General features: G+C 38.8%; 1 protein-coding gene and 2 long non-coding RNA genes across 3 annotated transcripts in view; all 3 read left to right on the top strand.

Annotated features, from left to right (window-relative positions):
• LOC143121459 (protein furry homolog) overlaps window positions 1-17,686 on the top strand; it is a 522,367-nt gene that overhangs the window by 419,844 nt on the left and 84,837 nt on the right. The gene's annotated exons all lie outside the window — the stretch shown is intronic.
• On the top strand, window positions 1,609-4,449 carry LOC143121463 (uncharacterized). The gene is made up of 3 exons (XR_012986487.1): window positions 1,609-1,665; window positions 2,405-2,446; window positions 4,408-4,449. It is a non-coding gene; the product is annotated as an uncharacterized LOC143121463 (long non-coding RNA).
• LOC143121465 (uncharacterized) lies at window positions 4,601-5,020 on the top strand. Its single transcript, XR_012986489.1, has 2 exons — window positions 4,601-4,689; window positions 4,918-5,020. It is a non-coding gene; the product is annotated as an uncharacterized LOC143121465 (long non-coding RNA).

Raw genomic sequence — 17,686 nt, forward strand, 5'->3', positions numbered from 1 at the left:
TGTAAAGAAATTCCTAATAGATTATCATAAAACTTCTTATTTTGTTAATTGTTATTGTGTTTCGGTAGTGACACATTTTGGGAGAAGGAAAACATTCCAAAACTGTATAAAAAGACAATATGAAATTAAAATGTCCAATTATTAGAAATGTGTACCTTAGATGTTATACAATGCATGTGAATTAAAAGTTTTGGGGAAAAAATACACTTTTTTCAAAATCTTTCAACCTCTGAATTTGCACGAATTCGGTAGAATGGCCCAGCTATGGACACATTGCTCGTAAAAAAAATCATCATACCGGATATTGTGGCGGATCTGTTATTTAGCCTACTTACTGTAGGCTGCGCAAACCACAGGCCTTTATTTTGGAGCAAGCCTGCATTCAAGGCAGACCTTTATTTAATAAGGCTTCTGTTCAAGAATTTTGTATTAAAGCCATGCGCTGACAGTAATTTTCCTGCCCCCACTACCACAGCTGTGTGCTCACGCGTTATGTCTCCTTGCAAACTTGACCTATAGCGCAACCATTTACGTCTTCATAAAATAACAACTTGCCAGATATGCCTTCATAGCTTTGGGCTTCATTCAGCATTTTGTTCTTCCACTGGAAATTACTCTTCTACATTTGCTGCCTGCTGCATCCTTTCTGTTTTTATTGTTTAGAAAACGTTTGAGGTCTTGAGTTAATGCATTAAACATTGTTTTATGGTAACCCGCCACAAATAGTCTACAGATTCTTGCATTCTTACATTCTCTATTCTCTCTAAAAATGTGCCCGTTTTATAGGCTGGCCAAGTGCGTAATTCTGCGGCATAAAGCAGATGTATTTGTTTATTGTACAGAAAAATAAAAATAACCTGTCAAGCAGTCAATTGACTACATTGCAGTCAAGAAGTAGGGCAAATTTCTTTTACGAAACCAAAACGTGGGTCATAGTTTATGGAAGAATATTAGACTCAAAAGTTTTGTACGTGTGTATCACGTTTTGAAACTGTAGAAATTATTTGTAACTGTAAAAATGATCTGTACAAGTAATTGTCAATATCACAAATATGCCCTACACTTACAAATCTATTCTACGGGTACGGATCGGTTTTACAGCTACAAATCATCCTACTGTTAAACATATTTTACAAATACAAATATATTCTACAATTACACATCAATATTCTATGCACAAAAAGCTGCTCTACAGTTACAAATCTTTTCTAGAGGTGTACAGACTTTTGCATCACCTTAGGGATGAGAAGTGTCTCATATGTATTGTGTGTGTGTGTAACAGGATTTGTAACTGTAAAAATGATTTGTGATTTAACAAAAAAATAACACGAACAATTTTAAGTATTACTCATATGTCGTTCACTAACAAATATATTCCACAGGTATTAAATATTCCACAGTTGCTGTCTTTCAATTACGAAACTATTCTGCCATTACAAATCTCTGCTGCTCGCACAAGTATTTTCTACAAGTACACAAATACTTTTGAGACTGTTCTGGCGCTTCCTGTTGAATAGCCAATGGCGATCCTCAGGTTTGGCTAGCCAACCATGAATCTCAGTTCACTAACCAATCACAGAGCAGGAGCAGCGCCGTCGTTGTCTGTGAGTGTAACCAAACTTGGAGTCTACGCTTGGAGCACGCTAGTTTCCTGTATTCCTTGAGGTATGTTGGTAGCCTACACCACACAGACTTGTTTTATGTCCACTATTCCTTGTTAATACAGCCAGTGTACCTGATATACGGGGCAACGAGGTGAGATCAATCAATGGCAACTAATGTGGGCAACAGACAAATAACTATTATATATAGCAAGCTACCGCTAGTTAGCCAAATCCCACTCAATCTCTATGTAGAATAGCAATGGTAGCTAAATTTTCAGTTTAAGCAGCATACAAGTGCGAACGGAAATGTAGGGTGTGGATGGATGGAAATAAATAACAACACTCAACATACTTTTGAAGACATTTTGTTTCAAGTTTGTAACAAATGCGGTCAAAGTTTTAAGGGAGTTTGTCAGTCATAAGGTAGGCTCAGCATTATTATCAAGAGGTGTGCTAACCATTAGGCCTCGTATGCCAGGTCTACCTCCAGATTGTGAGGTGCTACTTCGGACGAACTCTTATAGTAGGCAACAGAAACAACTTACTGCAGAAAAACCGTAGTACTGTAGGTTTGATGCTCAACAGATTGCTCTGGAGTTAGTTATAAGTTAATAATAAGTATCCATTGATATGTGTGACAAAACATACCAACTGGTGTCAACATCAGCTAGGCTATGTTGGCATTTTGTGATGGTTCTTCATGACTGATCATAAGGTACAAAATAAATAATACAGAAATACTGTGCTGGGCATTGGTAGACACATTCATCTGTCTGTATCTATTTCTTCTGTGTAAGCAGGTTCTTATGGATCCCCAGTTGCTGCCTCCTTCTGAAGCACAGGTGGGTCATAAAATATATTTTACTGTCTATGAAAATAGGTCGCCGCCCGATGTGAGTTTCAAAAAGCATACCTTTTGAACTTGTTGACGGCAGTATTCTTACTTAAAACAACATCCTCGGATATGTATGTTTTATATTTTGTAAAAGTTAAAGAGAAATCACTACTATTCTATAGGGCTGGGCGATATGGACCAAAACTGATATCCCGATATTTTTGGGCTGATTGGCGATATACGATATCGATACGATATTGATATTTCAAACAGAAAGAGCAAAGTGCTTCATATATTCACTCAACACAACAATTATGACAACAGCCAGTTTTAATTATATTAATTTCAGACTGCTCTAACAGAGCTGTGCAAAAAAGTGTAAACAATAACATAGGCCTACAAAAGGCATAGGCTACAGTTGCTCTGATAAAGCTGTGCAAATAACAAAAGACCAAAAGTTGACCCTGACTGACAACGCAGGCCTACATTGTACTGCACAATGCAATAAGCTATTTTGGGCACAACAATATTGAAAAAAACTGCAGTTTTGTCACACAATGCAGGTTTTTTACCTGTAAGGATTTGATAGGGCCTAGATGACAAGCAAATGTAGACTATGATGGTCTAGACATGTTGCTATCAACAACAAAAATAGTTTTAAACAATTAGGCTACTTAAACAACGTAACTGAGTCACTCATCAAGAGTGTGATAGACGCTACCGTCGTTTTGTATGCGTTCATTTTTGCATGTTCCGGTTCGTAAGAAAAATCCCTATGCAAGATTGAATGGGGTTTCAGGAATCATAAAAAATGATGCCCTAACTGCTCGCGAGTCGCGTGCATATCCTCTTAATAAAATCAGCGTTTAGGTTGTCTCCCTGAGGACTTTAGATCTGTTACTGTCGCTAAACGCAAGCATTCATCAGTGTATTTAAATTAGCTAGGCTATGTACCAAAAATGACATTTTACCGTGAGTCGAAGAGCTGTAGCTGCTAAACAGTGTTGTAACTTAAATCTGCGTGTACAAAACCGCTTGGAGCTCCAGTGGAATTTTGATTTCACAACGAGAATTATCGGTCTAGCCGTTGATGTGCCGACGGAATAGGCATCAGCACTAACCTCTCTGATCAAGGTAAACAAAATCTGACTCAGTGTCCGTCATGTTTGAAAGTTTGTAGTGCTGCGAGGGAGAACGTGCACACGCAAGGGGCGCAGTTGAGCAGAGCTGCGGCTATCTGAATGGTCTGAACACAGAAGAGCAAGTGGCTTTGATAAAATGGCCCATTATTTGACATAATACCGGTATTACGATATTGTCTCAACTACATATCGTTTTCAAAAATATATTGGTCGTAGTCGTAATACCGATATATCGCCCAGCCCTACTATTCTATCTTTAAAAGTCAGTTTATTTTCAAACATTTTTGTTGGTTCCTGTCAGTGATAGATCATTATCTATGATAAATTGACCTACACTGGCAGGTTATTAGAGAGGCTGAAAACCAGACTGGAACAGGCTCTTCAAAGGCAGCCTCTGGACTATTTATCAATACCCCCTTTAGGAAGCACCATTAATGCTTAATAACTTCCTTTCACCTTCATTATTGTATTTGGGTGAAGGGAGAAGTATAATTCAGAAGTTTTTTGTTTTCACAGTGCAGGATTGTATGTTTATGAAGCACATTTGAAAAAAAATATTGACTGTTACCACATACAGTGGGTCCCATTCAGAAGTGGCCACTTCTTTCGCACTTTCTGTGATTCATGCAGCTGTGTGAAATGTATTAAAACTTATCGCCACAAGGTGGCAGTTTAAGTCCACTGTAGCATTTGTAAACAGGGCAGTGGAGTGCATTCAAAGGCGTTGCAGTGACAGTGAGATACTGTAAGCAGAACGAAACTGAAGATCACCTCGTTGAAGTCATACAGTAGACTAGGCTAAATTTGCGCACTGTTTTTGTTGCAGATGATTTTGAAAAGAGTGGTTTGACCAGATGAGGCGGAGGTTGACGAAGATGAAATGGAAGACTCATGACGTGTCACAGCCTACTTCAGACAATACGTTGTAAGTGGTATGACAAATATTTCCTAAGATATTTCCGCCCCCCCCCCCCCCGATTTTGAAACCTGGCTGATCAGAGTGATTTGGATTTGATGAGAGATCTGTACTTGAACCACTCGCAGACTGAAAAATATGTGAAAGTATCCCAATCCGTGAATTGGTGAAACACACTGAGCACACAGTGAGGTGAAGCACTCACTAATCCCGGCAGTGAGCTGCCTGCAACAACAGCGGCGCTCGGGGAACAGTGAGGGGTTAGGTGCCTGCTCAAGGGCACTTCAGCCGTGCCTACTGGTCCGGATTCAAACCGGCAACCCTCCGGTTACAAGTCCGAAGCGCTAACCAGGCTAGCATTGTGTAACAAACGAACTACTACTAAAAGTATTTTCTGATATTGTCTTTTAATTCTTACAGGTTCTTTAGAGACATTGAAAGACCTGGTGGTCTTCTGGACGGGACACCTTCAAAGAAGCTATGGATGCAACGCTGAAATAAAGCAATTATGGTTTTGGCTTGATCTAGTGTTGTTTTCGGCAAGTTCAATGCAGTATAGTCAACAATTTCAGTGTTTCAGACGGTGACCAGAGTTCCAGTTGTTCAATGAATAAACTATGCAATGAGAAACTGTATGCCGGTTGCTATTTTTCCTAGTTGTATATTTAACTACAATGTGTGCACCATATGCAGTAGCCAGAAAAGTTGTGATTTTGTTTCTCAGCTGCCACAAGGCACCTACGTGTATCCCCAACTTGCTCTGAGAAACTGGCTCTGGTAAGAATTGATGTCTAAGTTGCTTTGGATAAAAACGTAAGCCTAATGAATAAAATTATTTATTAAAGTTCACATATCCCAGCATTAGGGAATAATATTTAAAAATGCAATTTTAAATTTATCAGACAGGACAGGGGAGAAGTCTACAATAATGGTGTTCAAAGACTAGAATACAATAGACCTAAGAAACACATTTTAAAGAACAAATATAGGAGGGGAGGAGATGTATTTTCTATTCAGTGGTAGGCTACATGTCCTCGATGCTGATGTAGAGAATGGTCCAGTGATCCAGTGGAGTGATCTTGAAGGCCCTTGATAAGAGATATTACATCAGTGTTTCTCAAACTTTTTCAGAACAAAGACCACTTAACCAATAAATAAAAAAAAACTCACAGACCACCTAGCTAAACAAAACAATAGTAAGCCTACTCATTGAACCACCTTGCTTATTGTCAGGATTCATGATTTAAACTGGAGTAGCTTACATAGGCAGTGTTACAGAACTGTTTGGATTTACATAAAAGTTGTTCAACATCGCAAACAAATCATCTATAGGCCTATTATATTTTAGCATGCCTGCTCGCGAACCACACTTTGAGAAACACTGGCTTAGGCTACATGAATAGACAAAAACAACGATGCATATTTACATGCACACTGAAACACTATGTAGAAAGAGAGCATTCTGGAAAAGCATGACTGTATTTGTAGTAGTTTATCTGCACAGGTACAGTTGGCAAATTATCAAAGTTAACGAACCATCAGAAATGTAAAACGATGACTGTAATTAACATAGCTTAAGTCGCCCATTTGAAATGTAAATAAATTGATAACTTAACTACCTAGGAACAGCCAGAAAGATAACTGCCGATAGAGAAGGGAAACATTTTGTTAACTACTCGCCCCGTGTATCATGTACACTGGCTGTATTAACTATCAATGTACCTCAAGGAATATAGGAAACTAGCATCGGAGCCCGTTCCTTAGACATTCTCTGTTAGCGTGCTCCAAGCGTAGACTCCAAGTTTGGTTGCACCCACACAACTAGCCATGACAACGCGCTGCTCCTGCTCTGTGATTGGTTTGTGAACTGAGATTCATGGTTGGCTAGCCAAACCTGAGGATCGCCATTGGCTATTCAACAGGAAGCGCCAGAACAGTCTAAAAAGTACTTGTGTACTTGTAGAAAATACTTGTGCGAGCAGCAGAGATTTGTAATGGCAGAATAGTTTCGTAATTGAAAGACAGCAACTCTGGAATATATTTGTAAGTGAACGACATATGAGAAATGCTTAAAATTGTTCGTGTTATTTTTTTGTTAAATCACAAATAATTTTTACAGTTACAAATCCTGTTACACACACACAATACATATGAGACACTTCTCATCCCTAAGGTGGTGCAAAAGTCTGTACACCTGTAGAAAAGATTTGTAACTGTAGAGCAGCTTTTTGTGCGTAGAATATTGATGTGTAATTGTAGAATATATTTGCAATTGTAAAATATTTTTAACTGTAGGATGATTTGTAGCTGTAAAACCGATCCGTACCCGTAGAATAGATTTGTAAGTGTAGGGCATATTTGTGAAATTGACAATTACTTGTACAGATCATTTTTACAGTTACAAATAATTTCTACAGTTTCAAAACGTGATACACACGTACAAAACTTTTGAGTCTAATATTCTTCCATAATAGTTGTCTAAGCCTCTATAGCCTGTTAAAAACGTCGCTAGACAGTATTAAATCGCCAACAACATTGTTTTCTGCAGAAGCCTACCCTAGGCTACAGATAAATTCTGATTTATCTGTAGTTATTTCTCTACTGGCTCAATTAAAGGTGCTTCGTCCTCCGCAAATGAAGCAGGTAGTTCCGTATAGAGACGTTAGAATAAATTAGCGTTTGCGATGTGAATGTTGTGATAAGTAGGCTATAACACTAACTTTGCAAAGTTAACTTGAATGCATCAGTTTTGAACAAAGTTGTGTAGGCTACACCGCGCAAGTTGTAGTCTGCATGAACAGTTCTTGCACAAGACACTTTTTTGATTTGCATAGTAGGGGAGGTGCGGGCTGAAGCCAACCTGTTTGAGGGAGAACGGTGCAAGGAGAGAATGCGTGCTCTGTCCTGCTCATATCTCTACAATGAAATAATGTGTCTAGGCTAATCTATATTTTCAATAAGCAATCACTGCATGCCTATGGAAACAATAAGTCAATATATTAGAGATATCAAGAGTAACGCAGGAAGGGACGTTACAGTTATTCAGTAACTGTAATGAATTACTGAAATTTGAATTTACTTTGTAATGCGTTACCCCCAACACTGACAATAACGTAGACAGCAAATTAAGATATTTTTTTGTTTTGTGGAGCGGCACCGGTAGGCTATCAAAAGCAGATTTCGATTTTCGTTACCACTGTGTAGCCAAGCCTTATGCCATACCCAAGTAGCCCATGGGCGGATTATGAGCCACTGGGCCCCTGGGCACAGGACGCGAAAAGCCCCCCCCCAACACACACAGCCTGCCCCCTTCACTCACGCATAAATCGGAAGCGCTACACGTTTGCGCTAAAAGCATATGTTTTATTTGTGTATCTCGAAAGGACAATTTCAAGCATTTGAAGTAGACATATGAGACATATAAATTCGAACACTATATAAACTCTAAATTATAGTAGCCTCTCATTCTCAATGCAGGATTTTCTATCCGCTCAATTAAAACGCACGTTTAGGCCTACTCTGAATTAAAACCGACAGCTTATGAAAAATGCATTAGCCTAGGCTATTCAACAAACCGATAGGCAATAATAAATCATCAATTTAAACTCGTTGGCTAAACATTGGCTAAATTAATCGTTAAGCAAAGAGGAGAAATTCATATGCAACATCATCATCATATAGCCTAAGCAACTGTATGGATTTGCTAAGCCGGTAGGTTAGGCTACACTCAGTTGAAAAAACATCCCCTACCTCCAAGTAACAATTTATAGCCGGCTATAGCCTACGGCTAATTTATAAGAGAAAAATAGAAAACCAACACTATTTTAGAGAACGTGTTCAAATCGGCATCACTAGCACAGGAATATCAGCCTAAATTCACAAAATTAGGCAAGGCAACTTTATCCAATACATTTTTTCCTGGCTTTGTTTTGCGCGAAATCGTTCACAATATCGTCAAAGTCCAATGTGCGTGTCAGTTCGCTCTCAATAGCCATGAGAGAAAGTGCCTTTAGACGTGTTTGTGTCATTTTGGTTCGTAACTCATTTTTAATCCTACTCAGTAATATAAGGAGAATGAGCGTTCCCCTTAGCAGTGAGAAATATGCGGAGCGCAACATAAACATTGGGAAACATTGATTGGAGGCCATAATCCAGGATAATTCTCAGCAGTCCTTTTGAACTTGTGTCGTCTTCTGCCTTAACAGAGACTGCAATTAACCATGCCACAGCGGGACAATAATATCATAACATAACCTACCTTATGTTCTTTATACTTGTAAACCCTCTAGGTTTGGAAGTGAAGATGACTTAATCCAACATATAATCCATAGAGTAGGCCTAGCATATAGGCTATGTTAGCATGCCACAGCCTGGCTTTCATGTCACAATAAAGACGAGACTTGCTGGCTTTGTTTCTCAGACTTCTCCGAGACATTTTAGCCATGATGATATTATATAATATAAACAAGAAATAACCTACTCTAACTTTAAATATTTTGGATGAGTTGAGTTCTGTAATGTTGCATTAGGCATGTTGGCCGCTGACCCATCTACCAACAAACTTTGTGCGGAGTGATATGTTTTACAGTAAACCCTAAAAACATATTTTCACCACAAGAAATGTAATGTTGTACAGCAACTGCAGCGGAGATGATCAAAGAGAGCTCTGGAAACAAGACTCTCAATAATTGTTTACAACTTAGAAACATAAAATGAATACTTCTCTCACTGTATGCACAAACAACATTTTATTTAGAATCTATTTTATGGACCTATTCTTTTGAGTGGAGGTGGATGCATCTTTGGTACTGTAGGTGTAGGGCTCAGTCACATCCCTGTCCTGGAAATTACAAATGCCCCCTCTGTCAGTAATAGGCTAATAACAATAACAACGAGGTTATCTGGCAAGTATAACATTTGAAAGGGCATTCCTCACAGTTGCTCAAACATCCCATCTAATCAAGTAAGGAAAAGAAAGATAGAAAAACTGCTCAACTCGATTGGTCAACAGAACCTCATTCAGAAAACCTGTGTTATATGATTGAGGGTCCCTAAGACATATATACTGAGGGGGCTCATTCAGACATGAAACATACTCAAGGTTATTTGACTGGCCCCATTCATATTTTAGGGGTGAATAACATAACCTGTGTTATATGATTGATATTATAAAGTATCACATTGTATAAACTGTGTTATTTGTCTGATCAGGGGCCCCATTTAGATATTAGGGGTGAATACCATAATCCGTGTTATATGATTGAGGGGCTCTATTTATGACGTATCACATTGTATAAACTGTGTAATTTGACTGAGGGGCCCCATTCAGATATAAGGGGCGAATAACATAATCCGTGTTATAAGACTGAGGGGGCCCTTTTAAGACATATCACATTATATAACCTGTGTTATTTGACTAAGGGGGGCCATTCAGGGGTAGAGAACATGGTAGCAACTTCACGTAGATGTTGGGCTTCAGGGCCCCCTGACCCCTTGGGCCCCTGGGCCTGGGCCCGGTAGGCCCGTTCGGTAATCCACCTAGTAGCCTAAATCAAGGTAATTTTTAATTATGCATGATTTATTTTGTTATTGAATTCGTAGGCTGGGATTCCTAGCCTCCTGCTTTTTCAGAAGGGGCGGCAGGCAGGCTACTGACAGAGCGACGCACAGTGGCTGAAAGTGGTACTAAAGTTTCACGCAGCTTCACGCCGCGTAATGCGCGACTGAAGTGGCCATTTCAAAGTAATGCCCACTGTAAGTATACTTGGCCAGCCGTGGCCTACTGGTTAGGGCTTCGGGCTGCCGGTTCGATCCCCGACCAGTATGAGAAATGTTGGGGGGGGGGGTTGAAGAGCACTGCTCTCCCATGCCCACAACCACGGTTGAAGTGCCCTTGAGCAAGGCACCTGACCCCTCACTGCTCCCCGAGCGCCACTGTAGCAAGTCAACTCACTGCTCCGGGTTAGTGTGTGCTTCACCTCATGTGTGATCGTTGTGTGCTTCATCTCACTGTGTGTTCACTAATTCACGGATGGGATAAATGCAGAGACCAAATTCCTTGTATATGCAAATAGACTTGGGCTATAAACCTGATTACAGTGCATGTACTGTTCTTCCTAGGCAACTTCTTCTTACTACAGTGCATGAAAATACACTGTACTGTTCTTCCTAGGCAACAACTTATGTTTCTTATTACAGTGCATGAAAATGCACTGTACTGTTCTTCCTAGGCAACTTCTTCTTCTTATTACAGTGCATGAAAATGCACTGTACTGTTCTTCCTAGGCAACTTCTTATTATTATTATTCCGCTTACCACTTTTTCCGTACGCTATTTCTCTTGAACAGTTTAACTTAGAAACTTCATTCAAACTTTGTAACGTAGGTATTCAAACGGACAAAGCTGCTATGTCTTTTCAACTTTGAAACTTTTATACTTTTTAAACTATTAAAGAAAAACTTTTAAAAAATCCCCATAGACTTAACATTGCCGATTGTGACATCATAATACGGCCGTTAAGCAATTAGAATCCTATGGCAGGTGTTCAGGCCACCTGGATCAACTGCCAGTCTCAGGCTTTAAGCATACAAACTGGCCCTATTAAGACTACACATCCTGTTCAACTGCTTCCTCTGCCAAAAACTGTTTCAAAATAAAAGTCCTCACTACAACATTTCACTGTTAAACAATTTAACCCTTTAAACCAGTGTTTTTCAACCATTTTTGTGCCACGGCACACTTTTGACACTTAAAATGTCCCACGGCACACTAACATCCTGTGTGAAGAAAAAATAAACATACCATAGCCTAAAATTTCAAATAATACACAGATATGACCTTATTATGGCTTCTATGCAAGACCTGCTCAATAAAACAAGCGCCCTCTGTTTCATTTGTAGGTGACTATATCTAATTTAATTGTTATGAACTGGATATGTGATGATTCTGTGAATACTGGATATGGGGCCCCCGTTGTACAATGCTTGCATACCACAAATAGTGCAATCATACAATCAATGAGAGCATGTGGTTATAAATTCTTTGACACAACAGTTGCTTTTCTGGACCAGTGAGTTACATTTGGGTAATTTTCTGCGGCACACCTGATGATCTCTCACGGCACACTAGTGTGCCCCGGCACAGTGGTTGAAAAACACTGCTTTAAACTACTGAACTTTTTAACTGTTCAGCCATTGTAACTGTTACTTGTCATCAACTATGACTCCTACCCACTGTAGCTAGTTAGCATAGTTAGCATGTTAGCATTGCTAACATTTGAGCATTTTTAGCAAAACTGCTAAAAATGATTAGCTAAGTTAGCTTAATCACATGGTTAATATAGTTAGCATGTTAGCATTGTTAACATGTTAGTTAGCATAGTTAGCATAACTACTAAAAATGATAAGCTAGGTTAGCTAAGTCACATGGTTAACATAATTAGCATGTTAACATTGCTAACATAATTAGCATGTTTAGCAAAACTGCTAGAAAATTTTAGCTAAGTTAGCTAAGTAACATGGTTAGCATAGTTAGCATTGCTAGCACTGCTATAAAATATTAGCTAAGTAACATGGTTAGCATAGTAAAAAATCGTAGCATAACTGCTAGCAAACATTAGAGCCATTCCAACTTACAGTTATCGTCAAATATCTACTTATACACAGCCATTAAACTATTTGAATATCAACATTCATTAAACTGCTAGAAAACGTTAGCTAAGTTAGCTAAGTAGCATGGTTAACATGTTAGCATTGCTAGCACTGCTATAAAACATTAGCTAAGTAACATGGTTAGCATAGTTAAAAATCTTAGCATAACTGCTAGCAAACTATAGAGCCATTCCAACTTTCAATTATCGTCAAATATCTACCTATACACAGCCATTAAACTATTTGAATATCAACATTCATTAAACTTCCAGTCTGTCAACAACTTTTAAACTATTTACCTTCAACTTTTAAACGGTCTACTTTTAAACTATCTATTAAACTAGCTGTCTATCAACAACTTTTAAACTATCTACTGGCTATCAACAACTTTTAAACTATCTACATTCAGCTTTTAAACAGTCTACTTTTAAACTATCAACTTTTATTAAGCTATGCAGCCACTAGGGGTGTAACGGTACACAGAAGTCACGGTTCGGTTCATACCTCGGTTCGGACATCACGGTTCGGTACGAGTTCGGTACAATGGAGGGAAAAGCAAAACAAAAATGCAGAAAGCATTTTTTTTTTTACATGTCTCAGGCTGTACCACCTAGTGTCATACAGTCTCTTCCCTGAGCTATCTGCAACAGCCTGAAGTGTGTAAGATGTAGGCTAAACAGTACAATAAGTGCCCAGACTCAATCTGTAACTTGTAAACAAAATAAGACAATCAGCTATAAAACTGAAAATAGGCCTACAGCATCTCTTATTTCTGAAAGTGCAAATTACATAGAAAATGATTTTTAAAAATCCACTTAAGCAAGACCTTCAACATCTGTGTTTAGTTGTATATGGAAGGGTCTACAATTTGCCTCAATATTTTTCATTGTGTGTAAAGTAATAATCTAGCCTACTAACTGTGAAAATATCACACTATTTTGCCTTTTTTTAAAAAACGAAATTGCTCCTTTCATTTCATAAACAGACTACAACTAGAAGTCACGTGACTTTGCCCTTTGACGTTAACTCACCGTAGCATGGTTTGTTTATTAGCCTGGTTAGCGTTGTCACTTTATTTTACTGTCTATGCACTTAACACTACCAGCTCCTCATGTGAGAAGTTACAAGTTACCCCAACATAAAGGTAATTACCACGCGATTTACATAGCTTTCTGTCATTACGAAATCATTTAATTTAAGCCATAGGTTTTGGCCCTATTTGTATGTGTATCCAAAGGCTGCTGAAGCGCACGGGAAGTTTATTTCCCCTCGTTTCAGTGATTGGTAGCCTACATCATCTGGGTGATGGCTTCGAATATGTGTAGCATTTTTTCCACTCACATACCCAATGCTGAACAACGCCGACACACAATTTCATCTTATCCACCACTCTTCCGCCTGTACTAACGTTACTGTAACTGAAGTTCTCAAACTTGCGATCTTAAAGAGACCAGCGGATCCTCTAACTCTTGTAGGTCTAATCTTAGTGCTGCTAATGACTGACGGACTCGACCGACGACCTGACAAAAAAAAACATAGGCGCCAATCAGAGCTTCAGAGCTAAGGCGAGGCTACAGATTAGCGTTAGGTGTCGCTAAAGAACTCCCGTAACTCTCGCTACTTAACAGTAATTGCGCATGACATTAATTAATCCGCACACGAGTTTTATGTATTTTTATACCGTGTATTCTCCGTGTAAATTCATGCACCGAACCGTGACGCCCGTACCGTTTCGGTTCAATACGAATACATGAACCGTTACACCCCTAGCAGCCACCATGTCTATCCTAGCATCACCGTAGTAACCATCTCTGTATTATCTATTTTAACTATACATGATATTTTACATCACAACTTTAGCATTTTCATGCACTGGTAATTCCTTGGAATTGCATTTCTAGTTGTTGTTGTAATTCCAATTGATTCGTGTCATTCCTTGCAATACTGGAAGAAATAATTTTCTTGATTCTGTCCTCTCCTCCTGTAATCAACTTTGCCGTTTTCTCTGTAATTAAAAGGGGCAAATTCAAGGACTATTATAGTTAATGTGCTGACTAACTGGCAAGTACCTCATAACTCAAACTAGTTTGTATCAATCCTGGACTGTGGTGTCTGTTTTTAAAGCATTAAAAAAATGTTAGGATGAGAAATATTGTTGTCTCTAATTCTGGGGGGAAATCCACGGACAGTTATAATTAATGTGCTAACTACCTGGGAAGTACCTCACAACATTGCTGTCTGAAATTCAGCGAAATTAAAGCTAACGTGCTAGCTAACCCGCAAGTTGGTGAACTAGGGTACATCAGACTTGCTTTATGTAAGGGATAATGGATGACACGGTGGTCTGTTTACAGAAGTTAATGCACGGTCGAGGTTGTAAAACGGCCCCGACGCGAAGCGGAGGGCCGTTTAAACCTCGTAAGTTCATTAATTTCTGTGAACAGACCACCGTGGAGTCCATTATCCCGCTTATTCCACTGTTGCCACTTGCGTTGTGTTCATTTCCTATTACAATTTAAACGTTTTAATCGCTAAAACTGTCTTGTTTGTAGAACTAATTTCTTCCGACACATATCAACTAATTTCTCAACTGACAAACTGCCGTTACTAGTTCTAAATGGATGGTTGCTACGGCCAAAGGCCAGTCGTTAGTTCTATCTCTCCCGTTGTCAAGCGGGCTTATCCAAAGATTCTGATGAACTTTAGCTTTGAAACATCGCTATTTTACTTAGCCTGCTGTCATCCATCTAGCTAAAAGCCACCTCCGTCATATGCTACAATTTTGCAATGTTCTGAACTTCTGCATATTACAGCTCGGATGCAACGTGACAGTTCATTTAAACTTCACAACGAGTTCGGCGAATTAATATACAAGTGTGATACGGCCAAAAAAATGGATCTAATTCATAGGTGTGCAAATAACATACGCTTAATGGTCGTTCTACATTACGTAGGACAATGGGAAATTCAACCAAGCAGTGGAATAATTCATATTAAAATGAACTAGACTGCATTTCCAACGGGAACTGCGAAAGTGTGCTTGCCCTAGTCCGGTCAGCAACGTGAGCAGACAGTGGCATACGCTATGCTGAACCTGGCTTGATCCAGGCATTGTAACAGTGCCTTTCAGTGTTGGAGCAGTGGCAATATCTCAAAAGCTCTAGGAGAGGGCTATTCAACTATTGGCTTGCGGGTTGAATGTGATTCGTTGGATTTTACCTTTGGCCTGCCTTCGAATTTAGCTTCTATGACTAAGATCAAATCAATAAAATAAAACGACAGTAGTGATTGGCTGCAAAAATAAATAATGTCACGCGTCTTGCGCCTCTCAAACTGGGCTATCAGGTAACCTACAGAGGAATTGAAATTATGAAATATGACCAAGGCATTAAAAGCTGCTTGTTTGTCAGGATACCTTTTCCCTGATTTATTTTAAAATATGAGCTATGAGTGTGAATGTTATATATTCCATCCCATAATTCTGTTTTACTGGTTTATTTGACAAATAATCTATATGGATTTGCTCTATAAAGACCTTATGTCTGTTTGGGATTGTTTTGAGAGCCTATTGATGTATCTCAGAATAAAGGAATGTCCACAACATTAGTGATGTTTTTTTGTGTGTGTGAATGTATTTTACTTAACTCATTGAATGTAGCTGGATACTCATGAACGCATGTCTCTAATAGCCACAATAGGAGTGATTTTAGCAACACCGTATTTTGTGTGGCCCATAACGACCCAGTGGATCATGAAAATGTGCCAAAATTCACATTCCTTTGTTGGATTCACGATCGTTTTGCGTTGTATACTACAAACAGAAGTAACATATGAACACATCAAAATACTGTAAGAATCCCCCAGAATTCTACACCTTGCTTGTTGTTGGTACATTAATCCCATTCAGATTGCCACTTATCTGAGATGTAAGAATTTAGTATAGGTTTAAGGTCTGGGGCAGGGATTTGACATCACCTTTCTATATTTTGCATCACATTGAATGCATACTGTACATGAATCACAGCTAAGATCTTTGGTTGCTATGAAGGCCAGTCGTTCTAAATGGATGGTTGCTATGGCCAAAGGCCAGTTCTATCTCTGCCGTTGTCAAGCGGGCATATCCTAACCTTATCTTATTTGATCTTATCTATTTTACTTAGCCTACTTCCATACAGCGAGTCCCATTAAGAAGTGGCCACTTCATTCACACTTACCGTGATTCACACAGCAGCATTATTAAATTAATCTGTCACCATACGCCTATGCCTACGTTTGCAAAGAAAACATTTTAATTTGATTCACATGAAACGTTACATTTCATGTACATGTTGACAATGAGTAGGCTAGTTTTGGTTGCTGGTGGTGTTATTGCATCCCTTAGTTATGCCTACAATGCAAGTTCCCTCGCGATTGGAAGCTCCTGTAGACAATAGTAGATGCATTTCAAAACATTGCGTTAGAAGTCCTTGCCACTTCTTTTAAGCTGTCACAGACGTAGGTGCTACTTTTAGGGCTAAAGTGCTTCGTGAATTACTGTTAGTAAAAAAAAATAGCAGTCCTAAAGTTACACGTGACGAAGTTACGAGTGCAAGCATCTCATATCAAATGACCATGGCATTACCTAAACAACATAAATCCCAATTAGCAACATACATCTCCTCCCTATAGCTAGCCACACAAGAAATTAATGATACTAAATCTCTGCTTAGCATGCTTCTCCGCTTAGCATTCTAATAACAGAAGGGGCACATTTATGTTGACGACTACAACATGACTCATTATGTCTGTAACGTTAACTGTATAAAACACTTACTTTCATAAAGGACGCACACCATCCAGCACATGGAAACCGATATTTTAGGTTCTTGGCCACAAACTCAAAACGTGTCTCTCTGAAGCCCTGTTCTAGAATCTTTGCTCTGAAGGCTGTGTTGCTAGGCGACATCAAATAAACGAAATGCTAGTCTTTCAGTATTAAATGTGTACGTGTGATTCCGAATGGATGTGTGTGGTTTGCAATTAGAATAAACAAGAAATAACATTTCCAATAATTTCCCATGATAAATTACATAATATTTGCACCTTCCTTACTTGTGAATCTCACACCGTATTTCAAGTAGGCTACACTAGTGAAATGTAATACAACGCTGCCACCTAGCGTTCAGATAGGTAGGCTACTTAAGATTAACGTGGCATTTCCTGCTTATTCTTTTGCTTTGCCATGCTTTTAGGAAAACAATCTTTTTATCATAGTTCCCTCTTCAATGAGCGATTACCAGCTCGTTTTTGTAACAGAGATAGCTGATTATTGTCCCTAGGTTTACAGAAACACCTATTCATATTAATACGTAGCCTATGGAGTGCTGCCGACCACTGTTCATTACATGGCCCAGAATGCCTTGCATGTCTTTACAACAAAACAACACAGTAAAACCTAAATGCCCGTAAACATATGCATTTGCATACTTGTAACATTTTTAATAATACTCTCCCATCATGATATTTAACAATAATGAAAAATGTAATTTGAATACCGTCAA

Source organism: Alosa pseudoharengus, unplaced genomic scaffold, assembly GCF_046254945.1.
Source record: "Alosa pseudoharengus isolate Yale_2024_CS ecotype anadromous, Long Island Sound unplaced genomic scaffold, YU_APseudo_1.1 YU_APseudo_1.1_scf_13, whole genome shotgun sequence".
In the NCBI taxonomy this organism is placed as follows: Eukaryota; Metazoa; Chordata; class Actinopteri; order Clupeiformes; family Clupeidae; genus Alosa; species Alosa pseudoharengus.